The 20,668-nt window shown below is 47.2% G+C and overlaps 1 long non-coding RNA gene across 1 annotated transcript; it reads right to left on the bottom strand.

Annotated features, from left to right (window-relative positions):
• Window positions 1-153: 153 nt before the first annotated feature.
• On the bottom strand, window positions 154-20,005 carry LOC101902486 (uncharacterized). The gene is made up of 5 exons (XR_003037615.2): window positions 19,854-20,005; window positions 10,154-10,252; window positions 8,864-9,009; window positions 8,329-8,462; window positions 154-935 (listed from the first exon to the last, which is right to left on the bottom strand). It is a non-coding gene; the product is annotated as an uncharacterized lncRNA (long non-coding RNA).
• Between the last annotated feature and the right edge of the window lie 663 nt (window positions 20,006-20,668).

Below are 20,668 nucleotides of genomic sequence, written 5' to 3'. Positions count from 1 at the left end.
TCCATCAGAATGGTGATTGCTCGCCACCCGCAGTTCCCTTCCCTCCTGCTTCTCAAACGAGCAACAGTCACCGAGGTCACGAGGCAGACTCTTGGGGTTGAAAGGAGACTGAGTGTCCACATCATTTCCCCCTCCTCCTTTTAGTCTATTTCAGACTGAGCTAACTCCTAAGGGTGTGGAGACAGCAGATTACGGAAGGGGGCCTGGCCAGCTCGGGGGTGTGTATTGCAGACCAGCTAGACACAGCTCTGCCACTTTCCCAGGAACCTCTGGGGCCACACTGCCTGGACACTAGACGGCGTCTCCTCCAGGGTGCGGGGCTGGAGGTACCATCATGCCATGTGTCCTCTGGGTTGATCCTGGGGTTCAGGGGAGCAGGCAAGAGGTTGAACCCTCTTTTGGCAGGCTGCTGTGAGCTTGCCCTCAGCCCGGGCCATTTTTTTCCTGCTCTGAAATCAAAGGCCTCAAGGGTTTGGTGCTTTCTAGAAAACCGCTTTGCCCTTCGTTGAGCAAGTCATAGAAAAGAATGGGTAAGACACAGGGGAAGAGAAGCAGCCAAAAAAAGCAAAAGATAAAATTAATCTCCTACCTCTGGGAGGGCATTCTCCCCAGAGAGAGCTTTATTATCAAGTTATAAAATCCATCAGTGTTTTCCCTCGGGGTGGAGTGCTTTTGTATCCAGCAAGGATTCCTCTGCTCTGGACAGTTCAGAACCATGATTCAGCAGCAGACACAAGAAACTCGGAGGGTGCAGCTGGCCCTCTGGCCCGGAGGCCTGGCCCCATCACTCAGACACCTGGGAGAGTCCTCCTTCCTTTCCTTACTTCTAAAATGCCCCGGTGGTCCAGCGGTTAAGACTCTGTGCTTCCAATGCCAGAAGCATGGGTTCGATTCCTGCTCGGGAAACTAAGATGCCCACAAGCCACACGATGCAGCTGAAAAAATAAATACATAAAACATGCCGAGGGCCCCATTCAGCACACAGATGCTATCACTGGTCAGTCTGCATCCACCACTCTGCTGCAGGGTGAATGAAGAGGCCACAAAAATCCACACTGCCTGTGGGTACAGTGGCTTTCTCTTAATTCGGCCGTCAGAACAATATGCCAACGTCTTGTTGTGGAAGTCTCTCGGGTTTCTGAATAAAGTAAGCGTGTTTAGTCAATGTCGTCTCTTCTAACGAAAGCTGAACACCTGTAAGTCTTCCCAGGAGGTCCTCTCCTACCTCCTCCTGTCATTTTCGTTCTCTCCTTGGCCACTCCCCATCCGCACCAGAAGCGTGGGCCCCCCGAGCCCCACATGACGCTCACTCGAGGACCTTTCGCCAACCAGACATTGCTCTCAGCCCCGTTCCCTCACCTCGGCCATCTCGGCTGGGTCCTGGCAGGCCTCCCACTGAGGACAGTTTCAGGCAGCATGCCCTGGCTGGGCATCAGCCATCTTTTCTCAGCCAAAAATAACTGATGTTGAAACACAAGAGCAACCTTCCCCCAACAACCCTGTGGTCACCTGTGCTGTTAACCTGCAGCTCCAGCTCCAGAAGGGCGGTGCCAGTCCATAGAGGAGTGCAGAACACAGCCCCCTCTACTTACACAGTAACTGCTGGGGCCTGGGAGCTGGAGTTTTATTCTCTAAGAGCCCTAAGGAGGCTAATAAACATCGTGTTACTGATGGAGGCAGACACCAGCTCTGCAGCCCCAAGGAAAGAGTCCTTTTTCTCAGCACCGTCACAGCATCCTACAAGGCGCCAGCATCTCCCGCCAAGAACAGAACAAGCCAAGACCGGTTGGCTCATGTGGGGAGAAACTGGCTCCTTCCTTTACCCTCAGGCCCTTCCCCAGAACCTAAGACCCTCCCCACTTGGCTGTAAGTCTGTTGCCTCCGGAAGTTGCATTCCTCCTCTGGTTCCTGGTCCTCCACCACTTTGAAACATTTGTGTAGCATCACAGGTGCCCAAGATAAACAAATCAAACCTCAGCAAGAGTCTAATTACTGTCCACAGGGCCTTAGGGCTCCTGCAGACATCATCTCTGCCTTCCTGTAGTGCCAAGTTACGTGAGCCAAACTGAGAATAACATTAGGTTATTATTAGTGCACACAAGACTGTATTATGAATAAGTGAGCCCAGACAGGAACTGATATTTTTGGTTCCCAGAAATGGTTTAGACTACAGGGTAGAGATGGGTTATTGTCACCCATCTACGATGGTCCCCAGAAGGCCTTTGTCTCGATAGCCATGCGTTAAGAATGGAAGAAAAAGGAGCAAACTAAAAACAACAGGGATTCCCACCGCATCTGTGGACTGTGGGCCCCAGGGTCCACTGGGTCTTGGTTCCAGGACCTGGGGGAGCAGGGACACAGAGTGTGAAGTGGCTTTGATTTTAGAGGCATCTCAGCTCAAAAAACTGGTCGACCTGGAAGTGTGGGGAGGGACATGGCAGGGATGGGGAACCAAAGAGTGGGGTCCTCAGTGATCTCAGGCCCTACTCCGTATCCCATCACCCACTTCAGGCTCCTCGTTTTTAGATTCCCAGGAGGCAGCTCAATGTAGAGCCCTGGGATCTGACTGCCACTCGCACATCTAGGTGCAAACTTATTACCCACTTTCTAAACAGTACAGTCAGCCCTCTATATCTTCAGGGGTCTGTGTCAGGATAAGCCCCCCACCCGCCACCAACCTCCAGATATCAAAATCAATGGATGCTCAAGTCCCTCATATAAAAAGGCTCAGTACAGTCAAGTCAGAAACCACAGATGTGGGGGACCAGTTTTATTTGCATTTTAAAGTAGGCCTAGGAAGACAGCAGCCCTTCACAGCAAGAAATGAGTTACCAGCATGTGATCTTCAAGCAGGAAGTGTGGTGAGAAGGACATCCCAGCCTAGAGGCTGAGCTTACATAAATGGTCCGTGTACAATGGAATCAGACCATGCAAGGAAGAAGATTGCCTTAATTATCCTTCTCTGCATGAACTTGCATCTAGGGTAGATCCCATCACCACCTGTGGAGACTGTGGATCTTTTAGAAATTGATCAGGTTAATCACAATGGTACTCATGGCTACCATTTATTGAGGGTTTATTATGTAACTTAGTGGGCTAAGTACTTTGAGCATATTGCCTTATTTAATCTCCATTACAACTGTATGAGGGCTTCCCAGGTGGCACTATGGTAAAGAACCCACCTGCCAATGCAGAAGATGTAAGAGATGCCAGTTTAATCCCTGGGTCAGGAAGATCCCCTGGAGAAGGAAATGGCAGCCCACTCCAGTATTCTTGTCTGGAGAAACCCATGGACAGAGGAGCCTAGCGTGCTACAGTCCGTAGGGTCGCAAAGGGTCAGACATGACTGAAGCTACTTAGCACGGACACACACAACCTTATAAAGCAGGTACTATTATTTCACCCATGAGAAACCTAAGCAAAGAGGGATTAGGCACTGTTTAAGGTCACAGAGCTAGCAAATGGTACAGCGGAGACTGGAATTCAGTGTGTCTTGCTCCAAAGTCCCGGCTTCGGACCAATACCAACTATGTCATTTCTAGGAATTTATGGACCCATGGCTCAGAAGGGCCATGCATAAAGTCTGAATGGCATGGAGGCCTTTTAGTACTTTAGTATTAAATACACCCTTTCATCTCTCCCTTTACTCCATCTTTTCCCAGACCAAGACAGAGTGGTATGTTAGAGCTGGCTTGTGTAACAGTTGTTAAATTTTTTAGGAATTTTACAAACTGTTAAGCATAGCCATGATTAAAAATTAAATTATATAAATTTACAGTTAAGTTCTATTAAAACAAGAGTAATAAATACTTGAAACTCATCACTTCCTAATTATTTCACTACTCTTATTTTCCATGCTCTTGAGATTGTTTACCTTGATCACATACGTATGGTGAACATTCTATATAATGCTGTGCTACCATCCCCATGTTTGGTGATCTCATGGGAACAGCTTGAAATTGGCCGTGGTGGCAGCGTTTACACCATGGAAATTGGCAGTGCGATAAGCCAAGGTGTTTCCCATTTGAAGAACTAATCATTAAACATTTACCAGCATTATCACTGCATGGACAGTTCTGATGCATACATCAGGATGGGGAAAGGGGATTTTGGAAGGAGAAATAAGATCCCAGTGGCCACAGTGACAGGACAGAAATGACAGCCAAGCCAGCCAAATAGCAAATTATTGGGAAGGCGCAAATTGTTTTGGAGAAGGGAGTCTGAGGCTTTAAAGCAGCTTCCAGGGCATTCCTTTCCCTATTCCAGATGCTTCCCTATTGTAGTTAGTGTGGAAAGTTCTATCTGATGACTTTCATGGAAAAATTATGCCTCACAAAACCAGCCTGTTGGCAATTCCTGTCCAAAAGAGAAGACCAAACTCTACAAAAGTACAGCTTCTCGTTACTTGTTCTCATTGGTCATCTGTCTCACTCCACATGTAGACCAAACCCTAAAGAAATATTTCACTTTGCAACAAGAGACTGGAAATATCCAACAGTGGGCAGTGACTATAACATGGCATAACGTGTGAATGCAAAAACAGGACCCTCAACCATGAAGCTGAGGGACTGAGAGGGAACAGGTCAGGGGATGTTACACGAAGAAAGTAGCCCAGCACTAATCTAGCTTAATCCGGCTACTTAACTGCAACCCAACAAGTATCCCGTTCACCCAGGCCAGCACACTTTTCACATTAAGGCCTGGTTCCCACAAGGATAAAAGTCACAGAGAAACTCCAGGCTGAGTACCTGGTAAGAGGCAGAATCTCCAAGGCCAATAGTGAATCAGTGACTCTGATCCCAGTGGCTTCAGTGTAAGGGAAAGAAGTGAGGCTTGTTGAAGCTTCCACTTGGATGCAGTTTCTGGTGGAAGGGGAAGGGATCATGGTTGCGACATCAAAGAATTACGCTTTGATTAAAGTTCAGCTACAAATAGCATCCAGAGCAGAGTCTCCCAGTAGATTGTTAGACCTTCAGATGATTTGTTCTGAAGATTTCCTTAAGAATTGCTGAGCTCTCTATTGTGTTAACCTGGAGAACAGCCAGCCAAGAAAAACTTCACTGTTACAAGACCCAAACAATCTGTTGTAGATAAGCATTTATTTTTCCCCCCAAATCAGATTACTACATAGGTTACCTACATGGCTTAGAGTTTGCCTTTTCTAATATAGTATAGTATATAGAATACTATACTATAAATATTCCTCTCCCCTTTTTAACCTCTTTTTGGGGTACTGAGATGAGAGAGACAGAAAGGAAATCAAGGATCATTTTACTTGACTTAAATTGATGTTTATGTTATTTTCTAGGCTTTCTTATGATGTTAGAAGAAGCAGGCTTAGAATATCACTTTATCTCTACCCTGTCTCCCATGAAAAATGTCATTAAATTGCATTTGATATTGTTTCCTTGAACCCTTCAGAGTTGCTTGTTGTTATTGTTTGTTGCTGGAGTTTTTTCCTCCCCACAGGGTTCTGTGAGACTTCAGGGAATAGAAATGAAATGCTATACGGGAAAGTGCAATTATCAGAAATTCACCAGCTGCCACATTTGACCTATGTTTCATTATCTTTCTCCCTGTTTCATTTTTCTGCCTCCATTTCAAAGTCATAGTTGGATGCAAGGAGGAAAGTATTTCTGAAGGTGAATAAAAGCCCTGGCAACTAATGTGCCCCCAGGACTATTTCAGCCTCTGGTGCTGCCTTGAGAAGAGGGACCACAGCCTTCCCCGATGGCCATCACTGCCCACCCCCTTCCTACCAGCACCCCTTATCTGAGCTCTTCCCTGCCTCTGTCTGACAGCAGGGTCCCTGAAATTTACTTCTGGGCCTATCAGATCAGTTGTCAAGGGAGCCTTCATGGTTTAATTCTTTAATTTCAGGCCACTGTTAGTTACTCGCAAGATCAGGATTGAGCAAGAATTTTAATCCTATTGCCTGTCAATTCTTAACCTCCATCTTCTTCCTTATGTCCTTCTTCCCAGAACCTACTTCCTGCTCTCACAGAGGCTTATAGAGAGTGCCTTGAATTGAGCTGAGTGATCAAAACTGACCACAGGACCAGCATGAATATTCATGAACCAAGTTAGTTGTCAGGCCATGGCCTCTCTTGGAACAGTTCTGCACCCTGTGGTGTCCCAAATACTTTCCATTGCCCTCAAAATACGCTAAAGATGTGCAGTAAGGTTGCTGAGTGCCAGAGAGAGACTCCACTGAAAGAAGGGGGACACTCACCCATCGAGAAATTCAGCCAGGGAGGGAGGTCCAGCCCAGAACCCTCCCTGGGATGCAGAGCTTTATTTCCCAAACTTCAGTGTGCTTAAGAATGTGCTTAAGAATGATCAACAGGGCTTCCTTGGTGGTATAGATTCCGCCTGGCCTGCACAGAACACGGGTTTGATCTCTGGTCTGTGAAGTTCCCACATGCTGCCGAACAACTAAGCCAGCACGCCACAATTACCGAAACTTTCACGCCTGGAGCCCATGCTCCACAAAAGAGAAGCCACAGCAATGATAAGCCCATGAACCGCAACTAGAGAGAAGCCCCCGATCGCTGCAACTAGAGAAAAGCCTGAGCAGCAACGAAGACCTGACAGAGTCAAAAATAAGTAAATTAAGTGTATATGTGTGTGTGTGTGTGTGTGCGTGTGTATGTACATAAAGAGTGATCAACAGAACTTGATTTCTGAGATCCAGAAACCAGAGATTCTCATTCAGGAGACTCAGAGTGGAACCCAAGATTCTGATTTTAACACTCTTTCCCCCAGGATTCTGCAAGGGTTATGTGACCAATGATTGGATTCTCAAATCCAGAGCTGAGCACACTGGTGGTAACAGGGGCCACAGAAAACAAAGGCGCAGATAAAACCTCCTGAAGAAGCAAGCCGGTCCTTCCTGAGAGGGAGGAAGGCAGGAAAGAAGCTGACGGGAAGGGACCGGTTACATTCGGATGGGGGAGCAGGAAACTAACAGAGTCCAGAGAGGAGAGGAGTCAGGCGGGGGTTCCCTAGAGCAACAGAGGAGGGAACTCTGTTCTCCTGTCCCTTGGAGGCAGAGGTGGTGGGTGACAGGCACAGAGGAGGGAGAGAAGAGAGCTGGGCAGGCAGGACACTGGAGGTCACCAGCCGTGATGCCGGAGCCGTGGCCGGGGCTGGCAGACGGAAGCCAGCATGGAAGGGCCCCCAGTGCCGAGTGCCACGTGGTCACAACTCTGGCAGCCTGGTGCCGATGAAGGGACTGTGTAAATCTTCCCCATGAGCACATAAGCGGCTCATCCTATAAACCCCTGCCAGGCTGGGATGGTAATTCATATTTAAATCTCTGCCCCTAGCCCTGACAGGGAGTTACCTCTCAAATCCCCAGGGAGTCATTTATTTATCCTGCAAATCTCCCCCAGGACGCATGAGCAGGTGTCACTGTTCCAGGGCCGTCCGTGGGGGATGTGAATTATCAGGCCACTTTCAGCAGCGGCTCAGAGCTAAGCCCCACATAAGTCTTGCCTATGGGGCGAGAGGAAAGGAAATCACTGAACTAGTTTCTTATTAGCCTAGAGGTAGACAAGGTATACTCTGTACACCCTCTGCAAGGGGGCCCATGGAAAAAGCATCTATTAAGGATCAAAGCTGGGGACGTGGATTATCACCCATCCAGGAGGTAATTCCATCTTCCCCTCTCTCTGCCTCTTCCTAGGTTCTGTATCAACTTTTGTTAACACACAGAGATAGACATTTCTTGATTTCTATAATCCTGGCAATTACAGATTTAAAAAACAAAACACAATCAACAGGAAATCAAGCACCTCAATACATTGAAATGTTAGAGAACTGTTGAGTGAAACTGGCCGCCTTGGCTGGGCATGAAAATAAACTGCTTGCCTGAGTTGTCTCACAACAGGAGGTCCCGATAAAGAATGCGATGCTACAGCCAAAACTCACCAGAGAACTGGAGAGGGTCGAAAGGAGAAGGGAGGAGATGGTACATCCTACCAACCTCCCAGAAACTCACACACTGGAATCCACCTTGGCTGAGAAGGACTCTGATTCAGACCACACATGGGCAATAAGCAAAATGATTGGCCAGAGACGACCCGGAAGCCAACTGCATTACCATAAAGCCCAAGACTGTGAGCCATGTGACAGCTGGATTCCCTTGCCCTGCTGCTCTCCACCGGGGCGCCCCTTCCCAATAAAGTCTTTTGCTTTGTCAGCACATGTGTCTCCTCTGATCATTCATTTCTGAGTGTTTGATCCCACCCTCAGGCCCTGGAAGGGGTCCCCCTTCTTGCAATGGAAACGCTTCCAGATCATTCAAAAGCCAAGCCCACCACCTACCTGGTGATCCTGCTTCCTGCAAACAATGACAGAAGATCAAGGCAGCCAGCAAAACTCAGGGAAGGTCTCCTGGAAGTCTAGGTCCACCCTCTAAACTTTCAGATCTACATCTTCACCAGCCCAGGTGCGAGGCTCTGTGAAAAATGAGAATCAGGAAAACCATTATCACTGGGTCTGCTTTAGTGATGTGGCCACACCCCGAGGGCAAGGCTCAGTTGGGGAATGGGCTCTAGAGGGGAGAGTGCAGAGAGTAGGACCACTTAGTAAAATCAAAGTATTAGGGTATTTGCTAAATCTGGCAAACCTAAGAGGAACAAGTCCATAAAGTGCATTTGTCCTATTGTGGGTGTGGGTTACCAGCCACAGCAAGCCCTAATTGGCAGTGTTGCCCTTTGCTTATTCTGCTCCTAATCTGGGGAGCCATGTGTATGGCCAGCTCTCTGGCTGCAGGGCTGGTGGGGCTATTCCCTAGACTCTGCTCCTGCATTCACAGTGGGCTGCCCTCTGGGTGGGCACTGATGGGACTGGAACTCACCTCCATTGTTTAACAAAGCCTGGGGTGTTTTGAGAGCCCAGAGTCTTGAGTCAACTGGGCACATGGAAGCCATGGCAATTTATAAACAGTCCCACATCTTCAGGCAACCATCAAGAAGAGCACTTCAGGACAGGATGTATGAGAGCCTACAGCAAGAGCAACAAAATAGTAGTGTTTACATGTGTTGGGCTTACTGGAGGATACAAAGGGAAGAACAGTTTGGTCCCTGCCCTCAGGAACCTCATAGTGAACTCAACGAGACAAAATAAATACATTTACATGTGCATCAAGCAACTGTCTAATGGCCCAGCAGTTTCTAAGCAGCAGCCCAGTGGCATTTGGTTGATTTAGATGACATGCATCCATAATTCTGGTCAGAAGAAGACAATGAGCCCAGATGGACTGGGACATTTTTCTTTGGCTGCATTGGGTCTTGGTTGCCACGTGCGGGATCTTACGTTGCAGTGCGTGGGGTTCTCTCTAGCTGTGGCGCACTGACTTAGTTGCCCCGAGGCAGGTGGGAGCTTAGTTCTCTGAAGAGGAATCAAACCCGTGTCCCTATCATTGGAAGGCGGATTCCTAACCACTGGACCACCAGGGAAGTCCCTAGACAATTTATTATTTACAACAAGAATAATATTTGAGTCTAGGTTTCCTGAGCCCCAGTTCCAATAGGACAATGAACAGATGCTACCTGAGCACAGAGTTGGGGAGCATTAGGGAGAGGGACCCTGAGATTAGGAGACTCTGATCTTAGGTAGGGTTGCTAGGAAGTCTGCCCATCTTCCTTTCTGAAGAGATTATTTTTTTATTACCCTGTGTGTTTCAGTCATGCCCAACTCTTTGCAAGCCTAAGGACTGTAGCCCCCAGCCAGGCACCTCTGTCTATGGGATTCTCCAGGCAAGAATACTGGAGTGGATTGAAATTCCCTTCTCCAGGGGATCTTTCCAATCCAGGGATTGAACCTGTCCCACTACCATCACTGACTCAATGGATGTATAACAGCCTTGAAGAATAAAGAGCTAACGAAATGATGAAATGATGAAGACTTTAACTGACATGGTTTGAGGAGGAACTTGATGGAAGCTATTATGATTAAAAAATGCTTCATGGAGAAATAACTTGGCATTGTCCCTGCAGAACTTGTAAATAATGTCCAAGATTCCAGCCCATTCTATCTGCTAGGACAAGAGCCAGATAGTAAATACTAGAGATTTTGCAGACCATATGTTCTCTCGGGCAACTATTTAGTTCTGCCATTGTGGTGTGAAAGCTGCCTTAGACCTCACCTGAATGAATGAGCATGGCTGTCCTCCAATAAAACTCGATTTACAAAACAGGCAGCAGACTGGATTTGTCCGACGGGCTGTAGTTCATCAACTTCGGCACTAGAATACACAACAATTCACTTAAACACACATGCAATGGCATGATCAAATGGATGGGTCACTGACCATCAGAAATGGCAGAAGGGATTCATTCAACAGGAAGAGGGTTTGATGAAGAATCACTGAATAGGGACTTCCTTGGTGGTCAGTGATTAAGAATCTACCTTCCAACGCAGGGGACATGGGTTCGATCCCTATGGGGAACTAAGATCCCCATGCCGTGGGGCAACTAAGCCTGTGAGCCACAACTAGTGAGTCTGTGTATCATTAGGAGCCCACATGCCACAGTGAAAACCCAGTGCAGTCGAAAAATAAATAAGCAAGCACTGAATGATGAAGAGAGTCACAGAGGAGGAATCTAGGTAATTCCTAGGTTCCTTTATCACTCTAAGATTCTGTAATTGTTTAGAGACTTGGTAGAGTAACTATAAATTCTACAGGTGTTTTGAGCTTTCTTCCAGATGTGCAATCCTATTAGAGTCTTAATCTACACATTCACCTCCAAAATTCTAGAAGAGCTAGAGATTCTAGAAGGTCACAGAGAGCCTTACTCATGTTAGTTCTTAGGTTCTCTGAAATAAACGATAAGGGAGACTTCGCGTCTGATGGTCAGTGACTCAACAATGAGAGGGAATGCACTGATGGGGAATCCTTCATGTAACTTCGCTGAGGCAGAAGAAATCAAAATACAAGGGTTCTGTCTTGAGGAGTCCAGTTCATCATAAGAAATAAAGACTTTGGAATATGATACTGTGCGTGTAGGCTCAGTCATGTCATACTCTTTGCAACGCTATGGACTGTAGCCCACCAGGCTCCTCTCTCTATGGAATTTTCCAGGCAAAAACACTGAAGTGGGTTGCCATTTCCTCCTCCAAGGGACCTTCCAGACCCAGGAATCGCACCCATGTCTCTTTCATCTCAGCTTCCCTGATAGCTCAGTTGGTAAAGAATCCGCCTGCAGTGCAGGAGACCCAGGTTCGATCCCTGGGTTGGGAAGATCCCCTGGAGAAGGGAAAGGCTACCCACGCCAGTCTTCTGGCCTGGAGAATTCCATGGACTGTACAGTCCATGGTGTCGCAAAGCGTCAGACACGACCAAGCGACGTTCAGTCACGCACTCTCGCCTCTCCTGATTGCAGATGGAGTCCTTCCCACTGAGCCACTTGGGAAGCCTGTGATACTATGTAGCACTGCTCAAATAGTTTCTTTCCCAGTGTTTTCAATTGGCCAGGATTTGTTTTAATCAGATATGATAAGATGTAGACACAGGGACAAATACCTGTGAGTGAAAAGTTTATTATGTAAAAATTTCCAAGAGGAGGGGGGGTCCCCGTGCTACCCAGAGCCACACAAGGAAACATCAGGGCAGACAGGAGACAGGAATGAGGGTGAAGCAACATGGCAAAAGCCACCGTTGTGCTTTTCCTGAGAAGGGCTGGGTGAGGCGGAGGAGGCAGCTGAGCGGGTTGAGGATTGGGTATTTGAATCTCAGTGGCCTCCTCAAGGTTATTGCCCCCTGAGGTGATTTAGAGCAGGTGCCTGATAAAAGGAGGAAGGTTGTTGTTCAGTCGCTCAGTCATGTTGGACTCTCTGCGGCCCCATGGACTGCAGCACGCCAGGCCTCCCTGTCCTTCACCATCTCCCAGAGTTTGCTCAAACTCATGTCCATCAAGTCAGTGATGCCATCCAACCATCTCATCCTCTGCTGCCCCCTCTCCTCCTGCCCTAAATCTTTCCCAGTGTCTAGTCCAATGAGTCAGCTCTTCACATCAGGTGGCCAAAGTATTGTGGATTCAGGATTGGTTGATTTACACATCAAAGGCATGCTCTCAGGGACGTTGTCTACTCTCTTGAGGAATGACTCATCTAACCTTCAGAGGGGCTGTCCCTCTCTGGGGTCCTCAAGTCCCCAACATGTCAAAACATCATAAAATATTGAAAACAAAACTCATGATTAATGCACCCAGCCCCTGGAATATTTTGTCCTAAGTGTCTGGACAGAAGAAACTATAGCCTTAAAGAGTTTTAATCCCTTGGAGAATGTCATGAGAGCTGATAGAGTTGTCATCTCTGTAGAAAATTTTCCCTTCATGCTTGGGTGGCTACAGTACAAGCCGTGGAGTGAGGCCCAAACTAAGGCAGCAGGAGCAGCAGAGCTGAGACACCGATGAGAGGCTTGCAAGACCAGAGCAGTTCATGAGGGAAAGGGTTCAGCCCATGTGAATGGTGTCCTCTGGAGCTGAGCAGTGCACCATAGCCCAGAGTGCGAACCACCCAGGACACACAGGAATCGGGGAGTGTGTCAGTAAAGCTTTCTGGTTGTGGCCAATAAATCTGCTGTAGCTAGTTTAAGCAGAAAATATATGAGGTAGTTCACAGGAGGGCCAGAGAGTCATAGAGTCGGGGACAGAGCAGACAACGAAAACTACCTAGCTATATATAGCACCAAATTCTTCTGGCAGAAATACCACTGTGTCGACTTCTGCTTCTCAACACTTTGATACCAGGACGCTGGATGCTGGGGTCAGAGACTTGGCCATGGCTGCCTCCAGGGTAGCAGAATATGGCTCCCCAAAATATGACTGTGGGAGTTCAGGACGCAGCACCCCAAAACATGCCACTTTGACATATTGATTATATTGAGCCCTAGGCACTTGGAAAATAGCAAATACACGGAGAAGGCTTTTTCTGAACGCCCCATATCTACCTAAAGAGATTTTCCAGAAGGAAGTCCACTGTCATAAACCATCTCCCTAGGAATTTCACCAACCAGGGAAGATGGACTGTATCACAGGAGAGAAGAGAAGTCAGTACCTCACTCAGACAAACTTCATCACAAACTATCATCTCTCCTATCTGTTCGTCTAAGGGTCCATTCAACTTTCCTGGAAGTCAATTCTTCCTCCCATTAACAGGAGGACTTCATCCTCCTCTCCTGCCCTTGTTAAGATGATATTTAAGCCTGAATTCTTTTTTTAATTAATTAATTAATTTTTGGCTGTGTTGGGTCTTCATTGCCACATGGGCTTTCTCTAGTTGCGGCGAACAGGGGCTCCTCTCTAGTTGCAGTGCATGGGCCACTCTTGTCGTGGAGCATGGGCTTTGGGGCTTGAGGGCTTTGGGAGTTGCAGCGCATGGGCTCAGTTGCCCCCACAGCATGCGGAATCTTCCCGGACCAGGGATCGAACCCATGTCCCTGCATCGGCAGGCAGATTCTTAACTGCTGGATTAGCAGGGAAGTCCAAGCCTGAATTCTAAGCCACTTCTTTGAGTTACTCATTTTCTCCAGGTGTCTCTCACATATACATGAGGTGGACATGTTAATAAACTCCTGTTTGTTTCTTGTGTGCATCTGTGTTTTATTACAGGAGTCTTAGCCAAGAACTCAGAAGCCAAGAACTCAGTAGTTCTTGAGTTGCTAAGTTGTTTCCGACTCTTTGCAACCCTGTGGACTGCAGCACACCAGGCTTCCCTGTCCTTCACCATCTCCTAGAGTTTGCTCAAACTCACATCCATTGAGTCAGTGATGGTAGTGGGACAGTATTTTCCTTCCCTACTAGGGTCAGACATCCCTACTACTGTACTTGCCAGGAGATCTAATTCCTAAATCATAGGAGAAGGTCTTAACGCCAGGGAAACTGGGCAGAATTGGTCTTAGCTTTCAGAATCTCTAGCTCCACAAAGCAAACTAAAAGCAATTAGAATCTGTACTACATGAGCCAACTTATAGGACCTGTCACCATAAAGGATGAGAGGCTTAGAGTTCTAGGATCAAACCTGTGGATTCAAAGCAGCTACCGCTAGGATGATCTCCTGAGTTCTGGCTTGTCCCGATGCTGCTGTGGGTTGGGAAGCAAGGGGTGAATCATCTTAAGTAAGAAACACCAAAATCCCAGAAGTAGAGTGCATTGTGCCAGTAGACCTCTTCCTGAAATGATGAACTAAATCACAAGCTAAGCACCCCATATAATATTTACAACTTAAAGAATTCCATTGTAGATCCTTCTGCAAAGTGAATAACCATCCTCCTATATTTCTCTCCAGTGAAGCTGGATTAATATACTGAGCTTTCTTAAATCAAGGTGTACTATCCCCTTGGAGCCTTTAAAAGAATGGAACGTCACAAATCTCATGAAAAGAGGCCATAAAGAGTCATGGTTTTGACATAACAGGCATGACATAACTGCAAGACGGAAACTGGCAACTGGCGTTAAGCCCCCTGCCTTCCATATTAAGAGCTGGAACTCATCAGTTTGGACACGGAGGGAAAGCTTGTGATCTGAATACCTGGCTGTGTCCACTTAGTAGCTAATGTCCTCAGAGTATCCCAACTCAAATGCAGATCATGGATCCCACGTTTGCATATGAGCTATAAATACTCACTCAGGTGCTGGACAGGAGGCACGGGTACTTAACGCTCTCATAAAAAAGCAGCATGCAGATGGTAATTAACGCCTCACTGTCCCCAGCGCTCAGAGAGGATTTGCTACAGTGGCAGCAACTTTGATTTTTTTTTTTCTAATTTTTGCTCAGAGAGCCGGAGGCCAAAAGCTGTACATTATGAAAGATTTCTCTGCCCGTTCCCTCAAATCTCAGCGCATAATGGAGATTGGTTCCCCTTAATAGATTCATGTACTTCTTCCCCGGTGCCTTGTCAAATAATAGCACAATCCAAGCAATAAGACAGGAGTCCAGGCACACACCCGGCTCACAAGGCCAACAGTGGGGAGGGGGCTTGTTTATTACCCTGTCTGGAGCAGAATCAAATTACTTATGGACCATTTAGATGCAAATGCATCATTCATTTAGCAAACATGCTGCATATGCAGACAATTTAGCCAAACAATGGATCTATAAGGACATCCCCTGCTCATCTTCGAATATCAACTGTGCGTTTTCAAAGGGGATTTGGATTTTCTCTGAATTGATCAAACTTGACAAGTAATTTCTACCTAATGTTCTGGCTAGCCTCGTCTCTCTTCTCCATCTGTAGGTGAGAAATCCTATTTTCTGCTAGTGACAGGGTAATGCAAAAGGCTACAGACGCAGGAAGAGGAGGCAATTCTTGTGCCCGGGACTAGCTTGCCACATTCTGAAGGATCTGTTTTGTTAGGTTGCCTTGAAATTATAAAACCTTTCCATTCGACACACGCCCCATCCCCCACCCCATTTACACTTTCTGAGCTGCCGCGGGAAAAGAAGCTGTGAAGAAATCTAAGCCATCTTTGTACAAAGGGAGACAGCGTTCTCACACGGCAGCTCCCAAGACCGTCTCAGTCCCTGCCTGGGAATTATAAACCAGCCACTGCTGTTCCAGCCACGCTCGGAATCAAAGAAAAGCACATTAGGGAAGAAGATACCAAATTTGAAAACTCGCCTCATCCTGGAGTTTATTGTCAAAAAGACAGCTTGATTCAGTTGTAGGAAACAATTGGGTGAATAGGAACCATTGGGAGAAAAGCCAGGGAATCAGCCCAGTAAGTCAGAGATGTCAAAGGGAGTTATAAGAATTTTCCTACCGAGGGGCTCACTGAACTCAAAGATCAGCCTCTACATATTCTAATCAAATGACTAAAACCTACACTGGCATTTTTCCTTGTACAAGGCAAATGACCTTTAAAAAAAAAATCACTTTTTTTTCTTTTTGGTCCATGTCCAAATGGAAAATTACCTGTGATCTGCCTCCTTAAGGAGCCTTAGCCCAACAGATCTCCTACCAATTCCAGGAGGTGCCTTGGCCTGGTCATTTGCTATTGTTGTTTAGTCACTAAGTCATGTCCAACTCCGTGCCATCCCATGGACTGTAGCCCACCTGGCTCCTCTGTCCATGGAAATTTCCAGGCAAGAATACCGGAGTAGGTTGCCAATTCCTTCTCCAGGGGATCTTCCTGACCCAGGGACTGAACCCAAGCTTCCCGCATTGGCAGGCAGGTTCTTTACTGCTGAGCCACCAGGGTAGCACTTGGCCTGGTCATTAGAAAACCATAATTGAATTGCCAATGTGTTCTTTAACCAGGTACCTCTGTTTTACTGGAAAGCCAGTCAATGCCTAGATTTAACTGACAGTGATAAAGTGGCAGTGATATGCACCAGAAACACTGGGCCAGATGCCTTTGAAATTTCTTAAGGGAAAAAAAGCTTTGATATTGTATTTTATTAATCCAACAAATTTTATAAAATGTTGGCTAGGGTATAATTCTCCACATGCTAAATATGACACATGCCAAATCAATAGTAAGTCACCTTATCTATCCCTATCTCTCTTTCCCCACCCATTTCTAAACTCCATACACACAACACATACATTCTGTATCCAAGCTACTTTCCCACTCTCCACTCGTCGCAACAGTTCTTAAAACCTGCAGCTGCTACTTCTTTAACCACTAATGTCATCCTTTCTGTGTGTTCTGGCTTCATCCCTCACTACTGTACTATCTCAGCTTGCTCTCATCACAAACTACCTCTATTGCCAAACGCAGCCGCCTCTTGTTTTATTCAAACTCTCTGCCACAGTTGGTGTCGTGGATGGGTGGCTCGTGGATTTCTGGGAAATTCCTGAGCCCTACACAGAGAAATCCACTCAGCGTCTCACACCTCGCTTTTACCCAACGTCGATGCTGACCCGCTTTTTCTACCTGCACAGGAGCACGGTCATTGAACCTTCCATTCCCAAGTTTCTAACCTCTCTCTCTCAGTCACCTGACTAGAAACCCAGCGGCGTCTTCACAACTTCCCTTATCCTCCCCTGACTTTTTCAGTCCACCTTGGTGTCCACTTGATTCTTCCCCTACATCACTGGCTCTCTAAGAACTGTCCTGCATTTCCTGCATTCCCTCAAGGGATTCAAATCACACATAAAGAGTCAAGGGATCAAATCGCACATAAAGAGGTCCAACTTTATGTTGTATCTGCAATTGGCAACATCAGTTACCTCTGCAGTGATGTTAGTGTGGGTGAGAATATTGGACTACTTCACACTGAAATACATGTTATTTGATATAAATGACTATCGTGGTGTTTCTCCCATATATTACACTTGTGTGTGTGTGTGTTTAGTCAGTCTGTTGTCTCAGATTCTTTGCGACCCCATGGACTGTAGCCCACCAGGCTCCTCTGTCAATGGGATTCTCCAGGCAAGAATACTGCAGTGGGTTGGCATTTCCTTCTCCAGGGGATCCTCCAGACCTAGGGATTGAACCCACATCTCTTGCGTCTCCGGCTCTGCAGGCAGATTCTTTACTTATGAGCCATCAGGGATGCTCATACTACACTTAGTGTGTTAAAATTTCTGAAATTAAGAAAGTAGCTTGGTTAGACTATTTATGAGCTTCATTTCAGGTGGGTTGATAAACGCTGCTCTCTTGTAGAGCAAGTGTTTAATCTTTCCCTTCTAGTCCTACTGATCCTTTCCAATTGCCTACCTAAATAGCATATTCAAAAGCAGAGACATTACTTTGCCAACAAAGGTTCATCTAGTCAAGGCTATGGTTTTTCCTGTGGTCATGTATGGATGTGAGAGTTGGACTGTGAAGAAGGCTGAGCGCCGAAGAATTGATGCGCTTTTGAACTGTGGTGTTGGAGAAAACTCTTGAGAGTGCCTCAAAATAACCATCTTATGTGGTCTGGATGCCAGGTTCTTTTATAGATCAGAGATGGGGGGAGGTTAGGAAGCAAAGTAGAAAGGTCATTAATCTAGCAAATATCTCCTAAAATGGCAGGGAGTGTGTTAATCTCTTCCTTCCTGCCATCTACAGGTGGACAGAGTTCTAAACAAAGGCACATTAGTTTACAGTCAGGCAGAGGGGCAGGGTTCGCTGAGGCAGGCCGTCATGTATGATTATAATAACAAAAGCAAAGAAAAGCAAATCCAAGAAGCAGTTCCAACATGGAGTCAGAATTGGCTTCTTCTCTGCAACAGGCTGACTCCTCTGGGCCTTCGCTTATGCGGTTCCCTCCGCTTCAACTGCCTGTCCCTCCCCCAAGCACCAGCGTGGGATTCACCCCTCAAGACATCCTTCCCTGCCCCCAGGCCCCCCGACTCCTTTAAGCACTTTATGCCAACCCATCAGAGCACCCAGTTCCTCCCCGCTGACCACAGTTCAAAGGTGTGGTCCCCTGGGCCAGGACAGTCTCATTTACTGATATGTTGGTATCCTCCCTTTGACATAGTGCGTGCTCGAGAACTCAAAACACTTCTTGAGTTCAGCTGAAATAGCCAAATCTTGCCAGAACTCAAAGCATTCCTGGACAAAGACCATCTGTTGGGAGAGACCCAAGGTAGAGAGGGACGTGTCCGTAGCCCTGTTAACAAGGCTAACTGCGGGGCTTAGCGAAAAGCCTCAGACATTTCTGTCCTGCTATTCTAACTGAAAGTAAAGGCAAATAGCAGTAAAACAAAGAGAAATAAATGCAGCACTTTCTTAAAAGGTTATGTTACCGAGTCCAAGAGCGCTCTGCTTGCCTCGCGAGAAAAGCCGATAAATCTGAGACAAAAGTGTCAGGATGAGGAAGGGACTTTATCTGGGAGCCAGCTGACCAAGAAGATGGCAGGCTAGCGCCTCAAAATAACCATCTTGTCGGGGCCTGGTTGCCAGATTCTTTTATGGATCAGAATTGGAGGGAGTGGTGAGGGGAGGAAACAAAGTAAAAAGACTTTTCGATCCTTGCAAATGTCCCCTAGAATGGCAAGCCTCAGGCAGGGGGACGCGTTAGTTTCACAGGCCAGTATGTATGCTCACAATAATAAAAGAGGAAAAGGAGGGTTAAAGTCCCAGTAGCAGGTTCAGCATAAATTCAAAATTAACCCTTCCCAGTTACAGGCAGACTGGCAGGCCGCTTCAGCTTGCAGGGCTCTGCTCCTCAGCGACCCACCACCACCACTGTTCCCGCCCCAGAAGCCCCTCCCGGTGGTGGTCCTGTGGAGTCAGGGTGATTCTCCCGTCAGGGCTCTTCCAGCCAAGTGGCCAAGCATGGAATCCACACTCGTCACTCCACGGTGAGCTTCAGGCCCCCCGGGGAAACACGCCTGCAGTCAGGTCTAAGCAACATTGCAACTGGAGCACCTGTAGTGCCCGGAACGCAGTGCCAGGTGCCCCCAGGCGGGCCTCCGAGGTCACCCAGCCCTGGTCCCCACCCTTCCCCTGCCTGCTTTCCCCTCTGTCTCGGTTGGCTCTGTCCCCCTTGTCCCCCCTTGCCCCCTCCTCATGTCACCCCTCTCCCCCAACCCCCGCCGTCCTCCAGCAGCTCTGAGCATCTTCTCTGCTCTAGAACCTGCACGGTGCTCCCTCTCTTCTTAGTCTCCTCCCTGTCGCCTCTGCCTGGAAAGCTCTCCCTCCTGCCCACTCGTCTCCAGTTACCTGGGTAATTCTCGCTCCTCTCGGAGCCTCAGGGACGCCTCCCCTGGCACCTCTGATGGAATGTAAGGCTCACACTACATCAAACTCCTCCGCTAGCACAGCCTGTGATCTGTCGCTCCCTAACCCTCACCACACTTGTGGTGCTTTGCTTTGTATTTGTCTTCCCCGGTCTGTGTCTGTTCACCAAAGCATCCCCAGGGCCCAAGACGGGGTCTGGCACATAGCAGAAAATCAATACTCACTTACAGGAGTGAAACGAGCTGACTGACCGCATGGATAGGTCTGCAGATTTCATGGGAATATCTACCATGGGAATATCTACCATGGAGAAAAAGGTGGGCAGAATCTCTGTTGTCACAAGTCTTCCACTGCAGTGGGAGGAGATGGATTTTTTAAAGAGCTGAAAAAGGAATATGATTATTGCCAACAGTGATGATTCTGAACAAGTTAAAATCCTCCCTTTCCTATAACTTGCTCAGGTTGCCAGTTACCTAAGTTCCAACTCCCTTAAAGGCCATGATCACCCCATACCTGCACAATATTAGCATGATGTTAGCGGGGAAGAAGCAAGACAGATGGCCTAGGGGTTGAGAGCCAGGGTGTGGCCACCTTTCCCCACGTCGGCCTCACTTCTCCTGTCGTCTCTGTGTCTACATCACAGCTCCAACTCGGGTCCTCTTTGATTCCAGCTATTCACAAATGTCTCTGTCTCCATTTGTGAACAGGAAGGCAAGGACTAACCTTTCCTCAAGTCTGCACATGGCTCAGCATATAGCAGGAGCTCAGTTAAGATGTGCTACCTTTGAAAAAGCTGGACCTAGAGACTGTCACACTGAGTGAAGTAAGTCATACAGAGAAAGAGAAATAATGTGTGATATCCTGTATATGTGGAATCCAAAAAGAAAAGATACAAATGAACTTATTTACAGAAACAGTCTCACAGAGAATTTATGGTTACCAGAGGGAAGGAAGAAGGGAAAAGACAGGGAGTTTTGGGTGGTCATGTACACACTGCTATATTTAAAATGGATAACCAACAGGTACTTACTGGATAGCACAGA

This window comes from Bos taurus, chromosome 12 (genome assembly GCF_002263795.3).
Source record: "Bos taurus isolate L1 Dominette 01449 registration number 42190680 breed Hereford chromosome 12, ARS-UCD2.0, whole genome shotgun sequence".
In the NCBI taxonomy this organism is placed as follows: domain Eukaryota; kingdom Metazoa; phylum Chordata; class Mammalia; order Artiodactyla; family Bovidae; genus Bos; species Bos taurus.
This window is presented reverse-complemented; position numbering and strand designations above follow the sequence as displayed.